Here is a 10,733-nt window from a genome sequence, read left to right as displayed (position 1 = left end):
TTGAGAACACCAGGTATGGAACTGATTTTTTTTCTCCCTTTATTTTTCTGTTTCATCCTCTTCTCTCATTCTTGGAACTATGATATTTCAAATTACTTATCTAAGTAAATCAGGAATTCTACATTTTATGTAGCTAAAAAGATGTTAGCATTTAAGCCCGTTTAACTTTTTATTAGAAATATAAATCACAGAGGTTTTGCTCAAGCTTTCCATTGGGTTTGGATGCAACAGCAGAGGAATTTGTCTCCTTGGAGAGAGAACATCTCCTGTACCTTACTGCTATGCCTGAACATGACTGCTCAGGAGGTGTTGTCCATGTACAAACTATTATATTCTTTGGGGAGTATTCCTGACTGTAGAATAGAAACACCACAGCCAGACCTTTATACTGATTTATGAACAAAGTGTTTTCAAGTTGTATTCAGTGACTTAATTATGCGCCTTTCCTGTGAGATAGGACCCAGGATCAATTGTTACGCCACACTATCACTGAACACAGATCTTAAGCATGGCATTTTTAAAACTAATAATGTAGTTTGATTTTGAAAATCATGTGACTGAATCTCAGCTGTAGAGATACAATTTGATAAATTACTGAAGGAGCGAGTAACAAAACCCAGACATCTCTATTTATACTACTGTAACAGAAACTCTCCCAGCATATGAGCTAAACACCTTTCAACTTCTTTCTTTACCTCTTGTTCTTATTTTTTATGTAACGGTAATCATCATGACAATTCTTTCTGTATTTTCAGGTTTTTTACATTTTCTATTAGTCTGGTTTTTCCTGTGTGGTACAGTTTTTACAATCATCTCTTTTTATTTCTGATGAGTGGCTTTTAAAAATTTATTTAACCATTCCTTTGATTTTGTTCATTTATGTTTTCTTTCCAATTTTACACCATGATATATAATACTGAAGTGAGGATATTGTACATGTAATTATTCTCCCTAATATGAGTTATTTTTGAGAGATGGAATTAATTATTCAAAGGTGTGAGTACTTTTATTTTTCTAGATACATATTGTCAATAAATCATAATAAATAAATAAGTACATAAATAATAATAAAACAATTTTAAAGAGTACTTACCTTCCATCTTGTTGCTAAAACAGGTGGCTTGTCATATAGAGACAAACAAAAGCATACAGAAAGAATGCAAACTCAGTCTTTTTGTGGGCATATAAGTGAATGAAAGGAAGGGAAAGCCACAAGGCACTTTACATGTCTTATGAAATTCACAATATACTGAATCAGATGATATTCCTATCAATTTATTATCCTCATTTTACCTTTGCACTTGTGTTCGCTTGGCTTCCTCTTACCTTAGTGGTCTATTCTCACAGGATCAAGTTAGATGGTTCCTGTCTATGTCCTGATCTCTAAATGCTGGAGTACCCTGAGGCTCACTGCTTGGATTCTTTCTCCTTTTAATTCTATTTACCTTCTCAGTGATCTCATAGAACCTCATGGCTTTAGGTGACAACTCTAAGTACTATGTACACATGGCATTTCAATTTTATATTAGAATCTAGATCCAACAGCCAACTCATACCTCCACTCGGATGAGGGATACACAGCTCAAAATGTTCACATCCGAACTTGAGACCAGCTTCCCTAAACTGTTCCCCTGGCCAGTCCTCCCCATCATTTAGAAACAACTCTATTTTCTCAGGTCAAGCATCTTGGAGTCATTCTTTTCTTCTCTTTGTCACTCCTACCAACCAAGTCCAGTCACAGCCTGGTCCCTGTGCCCTGCCTGATCTCACCTCCTAATGCTCTTGTGCTGCTCCCATGTGTGGCCAGTCTGTTTCTGCCCTACTTCCTGCCCAGAGCCCATACACCCTCGGCTCTGCCTGAATGCTACCTCCCCACACATCCTTGGGATGTCCTTTCCCAGCTCCCGGAATAAAAGGGCTATTGTCCGTTTGGTTCCTTCCTGTATCCCCACTGTCTAGAAATGTGCCAGGAACATAGGAGATGCCACAAAACATTTGCTGAAAGGGTGATGAGGAAACTATGACAGGTTAGGTAAATAACTCCAGTTACAAACCTGTCACTTGATAGATTTGGAAATTAAACCTAAGTTTGGCTGGCACCATATCCAAGTGCTTTATTTCTTAGGAGATAAAATAATTTAGGATGTTCCTCCTTCTCTAGTCTCTGAATTTATCTTTTTTCCTTGCAGATTTGGTAAAATCACTTGTAAAATCATCTAGGCTTGTGTTTTCTTTACTGGAATATTTACAGATTCCAATTTTTGATCGTTAATATAACTGTTCTGCTTTTCTATTTTTTGAGTGAGTTTTCCTAAGCTATGTTGTCTAAGAATTTATTTCTTCTAGGTTTTTATATTTATTGTTATAAAGTTGTTTATAATTGTTTCAGGGGTCCCAGGTCCATCTACTATATTAAATATTATAAAATATACCTAATCTAGTTAGTCTATATTATTAATTTGGTCTCTCATTTTTATCCTTTTTTTTTTACTTCTATTTTCTTTGGAGTTATCTTGTTGAGATTTGATTTATGTCCTTGTGGTTGGTCATATTTTTGGTAAATGTGTGTGTGTGTGTGTGTGTGTGCTTGAAAGAAATGTGTATTCTTTTCTTTTTCTTTTTACTGTGTAGCACAGGGAATTTTATTCAATATCTTGTAATAACCTATAATGGAATGGAATCTGCAAAAACAAAATCAGTATGCTGTACAACAGAAACTAACATTATTTTAAATCATTTATACTAGAAAAGAGAAAAAAAAGAATTTCCTATATATATATATATATATATATATATATATATATATAGTTTTTTTTTTTTTTCGGTACGCGGGCCTCTCACTGTTGTGGCCTCTCCCGTTGCGGAGCACAGGCTCTGGACGCGCAGGCTCAGCGGCCATGGCTCACGGGCCCAGCCGCTCCACGGCATGTGGGATCTTCCCAGACCGGGGCACGGATCCGTGTCCCCTGCATCGGCAGGCGGACTCTCAACCACTGTGCCAACAGGGAAGCCCTTTCCCATATATTTTTATGGCTGGATAGCTTACTTTTTTAGTGCTGAATATTATCCCATTCCCAGAATACACTAGAGTATATTTCCCATTCATCTAATGAAGGACACCTTGGTTTCATTCACATTTTGGCAATATTGAATAAAGATGTTAAAATATCCATATGCAGATTTTGTATGAACAAATTTTTTTATGTTTATTTATTTATTTTTCTTATTAGTCATCTGTTTTATACACATCAGTGTATACATGTCAATCCCAATCTCCCAATTCATCACACCACCATCCCCACCCGCCGCTGCCTTGCCCCCTTGGTGTCCATACGTTTGTTCTCTACATCTGTGTCTCAATTTCTGCCCTGCAAACCAGTTCATCTGTAACATTTTTCTAGGTTCCACATATATGCGTTAATATATGATATTTGTTTTTCTCTTTCTGACTTACTTCACTATGTATGAAAGTCTCTAGATGCATCCACGTCTCTACAAATGACTCAATTTCGTTCCTTTCTTTAGCTGAGTAATATTCCATTGTATATATGTACCATATCATCTTTATCCATTCGTCTGTTGATGGGCATTTAGGTTGCTTCCATGACCTGGCTATTGTAAACAGTGCTGCAATGAACATTGGGGTGCATGTGTCTTTTTGAATTATGGTTTTCTCTGGGTATATGCCCAGTAGTGGGATTGCTGGGTCATATGATAATTCTATTTTTAGTTCTTTAAGGAATCTCCATACTGTTCTTCATAGTGGCTGTATCAATTTACATTCCCACCAACAGTGCAAGAGGGTTCCCTTTTCTCCACACCCTCTCCAGCATTTGTTGTTTGTAGATTTTCTGACAATGTCTTTTCTAACTGGTGTGAGGTAATACCTCATTGTAGTTTTGATGTGCATTCCTCTAATAATTAGTGATGTTGAGCAGTTTTTCATGTGCTTCTTGGCCATCTGTATGTCTTCTTCGAAGAAATGTCTATTTAGATCTTCCACCCATTTTTGGATTTTAATATTGGATTTTAATTTTTAATTTTGGATTTTAATATCCACCTATCTTTTAATATTGAGCTGCATGAGCTGTTTATATATTTTGGAGATTAATCCTTTTTCTGATGATTCATTTGCAAATATTTTTTCCTGTTCTGAGGGTTGTCTTTTCGTCTTGTTTATGGTTTCCTTTGCTGTGCAAAAGCTTTGAAGTTTCATTAGGTCCCATTTGTTTATTTTTGTTTTTATTTCCATTACTCTAGGAGGTGGACCAAAAAATATCTTGCTGTTTTATGTTAAAGAATGTTCTTCCTATGTTTTCCTCTAAGAGGTTTATAGTGCCCGGTCTTACATTTAGGTCTCTAAGCCATTTTGAGTTTATTTTTGTGTATGGTGTTAGGGAGTGTTCTAATTTCATTCTTTTACATGTAGCTGTCCAGTTTTCCCAGAAGCACTTATTGAAGAGACTGTCTTTTCTCCATTGTATATCCTTGCCTCATTTGTCATAGAGTAGTTGACCATAGGTGTGTGGGTTTATCTCTGAGCTTTCTATCTTGTTCCATTGATCTATATTTCTGTTTTTGTACCAGTATCATATTGTCTTGATTACTGTAGCTTTGTAGTATAGTCTGAAGTCAGGGAGTCTTATTCCTCCCCCTCCATTTTTTTTCCCTCAAGACTGCTTTGGCTATTCGGGGTCTTTTATGTCTCCATACAAATTTTAAGACACTTTGTTCTAGTTCTGTAAAAAATGCCATTGGTAATTTGGTAGGGCTTGCATTGAATCTGTAGATTGCTTTGGGTAGTATACTCATTTTCACAATATTGATTCTTCCAATCCAAGAATATGGTATATCTCTCCATCTGTTGGTATCATCTTTATTTTCTTTCATCAGTGTCTTATAGTTTTCTGCATACAGGTATTTTGTTTCTTTTGGTAGGTTTATTCCTAGATATTTTATCCTTTTTGTTGCAATGGTAAATGAGAGAGTTTCCTTAATTTCTCTTTCAGATTTTTCATCATTAGTGTATAGGAATGCAAGAGATTTCTGTGCATTTATTTTGCATACTGTAACATTACCAAATTCATTGATTAGCTCTAGTAGTTTTCTTGTGGTATCTTTAGGATTATCTATTATGTATATTATCATGTCACCTGCAAACAGTGACAGTTCTACTTCTTCTTTTCCAATTTGTATTCCTTTTATTTCTTTTTATTCTCTGATTGCCATGGCTAGGACTTCCAAAACTATGTTGAATAATAGTGGTGAGAGCGGACATCCTTGTTTTGTTCCTGATATTAGAGGAAATGTTTTCAGTTTTTCACCATTGAGGATGATGTTTCCTGTGGGTTTGTCATATATGGCCTTTATTATGTTGACATAGGTTCCTTCTATGCCAACTTTCTGGAGAGTTTTTATCATAAATGGGTGTTGAATTTTGTCAGAATCTTTCTCTGCATCTATTGAGATTATCATATGGTTTTTCTTCTTCAATTTTTTAATATGGTGTATCACATTGATTGATTTGCATATATTGAAGAATCCTTTCATCTCTGGGATAAATCCCACTTGATCATGGTGTATGATCCTTTTAATGTGTTGTTGGCTTCTGTTTGCTAGTATTTTGTTGAGGATTTTTGCATCTATATTCATAAGTGATATTGGTCTGTAATTTTCTTTTTTTGTAGTATCTTTGTCTGTTTTGGTATCAGGGTGATGGTGGCCTCATAGAATGAGTTTGGGAGTTTCCTTCCTCTGAAAATTTTTTGGAAGAGATTGAGAAGGATGGGTGTTAGCTGCTTTCTAAATGTTTGATAGAATTCACCTGTGAAGACATCTGATCCTGGACTTTTGTTTGTTGGAAATTTATTTTTAAGGTTTCAATATTTTATTCAAGTTTTATTTTAAGTGATGTTAATTACAGCATTTGAAGGGGAGGAACTAACTCCACACAAAATGGAAGACTCTAAAATGTACCCATTAAACTGCTAAAAAATAAACTGAGTGGCGAGAATACAACAGAAGTTCAATTTAGATTCTGAGTGTTGTCACCATGTGATTACAGTCACAGAGACTCTTCCCAGCTTGTAGCTGTAGCTTTTAGAAGCTATTTCATACTCTGGTGCAAGGGCAAAAAGACACAACATGAGAAAAAACACAGTTAAGTCCTGAATCATTGGCTTCATCACATCCACCTTCTCCACCCCAAAATGGCACAAAAGAAACAGCTACCATGCCCAGCAGACTACTTTTGGTGTAAAAGAGGTGATGGATTGGGGTGGAAAAAGTCCCTGCCTAAAAAAGTCCCTTTCAGATGAGTTTGTATACACCATCAAACAGCCTCTCCTCAATCAGGGTAGGAAACCAAGGTTCAATTCTCAGGAAGTCACAATTTCATTCATTTACTCAATACAAATTTACAAATTGCAAAGTGCCTGCAAATTATCAACTTCCACTTGCAGCCATTTCTAGGTAAAAAAGAAACCTGACATCTCTAGAGGGGCCAGCGAGCTCCCCCGCAAGTCTACAGCTGAAAGGACATTTTTTGAAATTGGGTTTCTTCTGTACCACTGAAAGAGTAACACCCTAAAGCTGAATCATCTTTAACCTGGAAATTTAACATGATATTTAGTGATACTCGCATCCCAGACAAACAACATTAAAAGGTACACTAAATTCTGAAGCTAGCTATGCTGCACAATGGTTTAAAATTAAACAATTGTACAGTATTCATTTATGCTTGAAACTCCAGTCCTAGACCAAGCTTGTGGCCACCAGTGTTGACATTCTTGCCATCCAGCAGAGCTGACAGTGTCAGTTTGATACCTGGCTTTAGGGTCTGAGTATATCCTAACCGTATCAGGCTGGAGTTGTTCACTTTAGCTGAGAAGCAGGCGTCAGGGTCGATCTGGTACTTGGCTGCTATTCCAAAGTGAGTGTTACTGTTTCCTGCTGTCCAGGCCAGATTAACAGCAGTCTCCAACTTCTTATTCACCTTCTGATAAATGGAGCCACCAAACTCTGTCTCATCATTTACATTAGTGTAAGCTGGAACTCATCAGTCTTGTAGCCAACTGAAAAGTTGCTCTGGGTCACTCGAGAGTTTGTGGTCTCAAAATTCATCTGGTAGCCAGCCAGCCAGCCCTCATAACCCAGCACCAGAGCACCCCAGATGGAAGGCCTGGCAATGTTGAAATCCATGTTACAGCCCAGGTTGATATGTTCCCGCTTGTACCCTGTCTTGATTTTAGCATTTTTTTCCCCAGTGTTTGGTGAGAAGGATGAATCGAAGGTCAGCTTCAGGCCACGTGCAAGCTGATCTTCCACAGTAATCTCCGTGCCTAGTGTGTTGTCAGCGTTCCATTTCTCCGTAAACGTCAGACCATATTCGGTCCATCTGTACTTGGTTTCCAGACTGCCCGTCGCTTTGGTGGTTTCGGTGTTGGCTGAACCTGAGCTTGTAAATTCCAGTCCATTCTCAGATTTTGTTTTCAAATCAAGTTTTATTAAGCCAAACCCATAGCCCTTTGTAAAGACATCCCTGGCAGATTTGCCAAGATCAGCATACGTGGGAGGCACAGCCATCTTCTGCTCAGAAGTGGTGGCAGTGGGCTCCGTGGCATCTATCTGTTGGAAAATTTTTAATCACAGTTTCAATTTCATTACTTGTGATTGGTCTGTTCATATTTTCTATTTCTTCCTGATTCAATCTTGGAAGGTTATACCTTTCTAAGAATTTGTCCATTTCTTCCAGGTTGTCCATTTTATTGGCATAGAGTTGCTTGTAGGAGTCTCTTAGGATGCTTTGTATTTCTGCAGTGTCTGTTGTAACTTCTTCTTTTTCATTTCTAATTTTATTGATTTGAGTCCTCTCCCTCTTTTTCTTGATGAGTCTGGCTAACAGTTTATCAATTTTGTTTATCTTCTTGAGAACCAACTTTTAGTTTTATTGATCTTTGCTATTGTTTTCTTTGTTTCCATTTCATTTATTCCTTCTCTGATGTTTATGATTTCTTTCCTTCTGCTAACTTTGGGTTTTGTTTGTTCTTCTTTCTCTAGTTCCTTTAGGTGTAAGGTTAGATTGTTTGAGATTTTTCTTTTTTCTTGAGGTAGGCTTATTTTGCTATTAACTTCTCTCTTAAAACTGCTTTTGCTGCATCCCTTAGGTTTTTGGATCGTGGTGTTTTTGTTGTAATTTGTCTCTAGGTATTTTTTGATTTCCTCTTTGATTTCTTCAGTGAACTCTTGGTTATTTAGTAACATATTGTTTAGCCTCCATGTGTTTGTGTTTTTTTACATTTATTTCCCCTGTAATTGATTTCTAATCTCATAGCATTGTGGTCAGAAAAGATGCTTGATATGATTTCAATTTTCTTAAATTTACTGAGGCTTGATTTGTGACCCAAGATGTGATCTCTCCTGGAGAATGTTCCATGTGCACTTGAGAAGAAAGTGTAATCTGTTGTTTTGGATGGAATGTTCTATAAATATCAATTTAATCTATCTCGTCTATTGTGTAATTTTGTGCTTGTGTTTCCTTATTAATTTTCTGTTTAGATGATCTGTCCATTGGTGTAAGTGAGGTGTTAAAGTCCTCCACTATTATTGTGTTACTGTCTATTTCCTCCTTTAGAGCTGTTAGCAGTTGCCTTATGTATTGAGGTGCTCCTATGTTGGGTGCATATATAGTTATAATTGTTATATCTTCTTCTTGGATTGATCCCTTCATCATTACATACTGTCCTTCCTTATCTCTTGTAACATTCTTTATTTTAAGGTCTATTTTATCTAATATGAGTATTGCTACTCCAGCTTTATTTTGATTTCCATTTGTATGTAATATCTTTTCCATCCCCTCACTTTCAGTCTGTATGTGTCCCTAGGTCTGAAGTGGGTCTCTTGTAGACAGCATATATATGCGTCTTGTTTTTGTATCCATTCAGCAAGACTTTGTCTTTTGCTTGAAGCATTTAATCCATTCACGTTTACGGTAATTATAGATATGTGTGTGTGTATTACCATTCTCTTAATTGTTTTGGGTTTTATTTTTAGGTTCTTTTCTTCTCTTGTGTTTCCCACTTGGAGAAGTTCCTTTAGCAGTTGTTGTAGAGATGGTTTGGTGGTGCTGAATTCTCTTAGCTTTTACTTGTCTGTAAAGCTTTTGATTTCTCCATTCAATCTGAATGAGATCCTTACTGCATAGAGTAATCTTGGTTGTAGGTTCTTCCCTTTCATCACTTTAAGTATATCATGCCACTCGCTTCTGTCTTCTCAGCAGAGTTTCTGCTGAGAAATCAGTTGTTAACCTTATGGGAGTTCACTTGTATGTTATTTGTCATTTTTCCCTTGTTGCTTTCAATAATTTTTCTTTGCCTTTAATTTTTGCCAATTTGATTACTATGTGTCTCAGCGTGTTTCTCCTTGGGTTTATCCTGTATGGGACTCTCCGTGCTTCCTGGACTTGGGTGGCTATTTCCTTTCCCATGTTAGGGAAGTTTTCTAGTATAATCTCTTCAAATATTTTCTCAGATCCTTTCTCTTTCTCTTCTCCTTCTGGGACCCCTATAATGTGAATGTTGTTGCATTTAATGTTGTCCCAGAGGTCTCTTATGGTGTCTTCATTTCTTTTCATTCTCTTTTCTTTATTCTGTTTCACAGCAGTGAATTCCACCATTCTGTCTTCCAGGTCACTTATCCGTTCTGCCTCAGTTATTCTGCTATTGATTTCTTCTAGTGCATTTTTCATTTCAGTTATTGTATTGTTCATCTGTGTTTGTTTGTTCTTTAGTTCTTCTAGGTCTTTGTTAAACATTTCTTGCATCTTCTCGATCTTTGCCTCCATTGTTTTTCCGAGGTCCTGGATCATCTTCACTATCATTCTTCTGAATTCTTTTTCTGGAAGATTGCCTATCTCCATTTCATTTAGTTGTTTTCTGGGGTTTTATCTTGTTCCTTCATCTGGTATATAGCCCTCTGCCTTTTCATCTTGTCTATCTTTCTGTGAATGTGTTTTTTGTTCCACAGGCTGCAGGTTTGTAGTTCTTCTTGTTTCTGCTGTCTGCCCTCTGGTGGATGAGGTTACCTAAGAGGCTGTGCAAGTTTCCTGATGGGAGGGACTGGTAGTGGGTAGAGCTGGCTGTTGCTCTGGTGGGCAGAGCTCAGTAAAACTTTAATCCACTTGTCTGCTGATGGGTGGGGCTTGTTTCCTCCCTGTTGGTTGTTTGGCCTGAGGTGACTCAACACTGGAGCCTACCCAGGCTCTTTGTTGGGGCTAATGATGGACTCTGGGAGGGCTCACACCAAGGAGTACTTCCCAGAACTTCTGCTGCCAGTGTCCTTGTCCCTTGGTGAGCCACAGCTGCCCCCTGCCTCTGCAGGAGACCCTCCAACACTAGCAGGTAGGTCTGGTTCAGTCTTCTATGGGGTCACTCCTCCTTCCCCTGGGTCCCATTGCACACACTACTTTGTGTGTTCCCTCCAAGAGTGGAGTCTCTTTTTCCCCCAGTCCTGCCGAAGTCCTGCAATCAAATCCTGCTAGACTTCAAAGTCTGAGTCTCTAGGATTTCCTCCTCCTGTTGCCAGACTCCCAGGTTGGGAAGCCTGATGTGGGGTTCAGAACCTTCACTCCAGTGGGTGGACTTCTATGGTATAAGTGTTCTGCAGTTTGTGAGTCACCCACCCAGCAGTCATGGGATTTGATTTTATTGTGATAGCGCCCCTCCTACCATCTCATT

General features: G+C 37.8%; 1 pseudogene; it reads right to left on the bottom strand.

The window, feature by feature from the left end:
- Nucleotides 1-6,688: 6,688 nt before the first annotated feature.
- Nucleotides 6,689-7,619, bottom strand: LOC115861024 (non-selective voltage-gated ion channel VDAC1 pseudogene; annotated as a pseudogene).
- Nucleotides 7,620-10,733: the final 3,114 nt, after the last annotated feature.

The sequence above is a fragment of the Globicephala melas genome, chromosome 9 (assembly GCF_963455315.2).
Source record: "Globicephala melas chromosome 9, mGloMel1.2, whole genome shotgun sequence".
Lineage (NCBI taxonomy): Eukaryota > Metazoa > Chordata > Mammalia > Artiodactyla > Delphinidae > Globicephala > Globicephala melas.
Note: the sequence above shows the minus strand (reverse complement) of the source record. Positions and strands in the feature narration are given on the sequence as shown.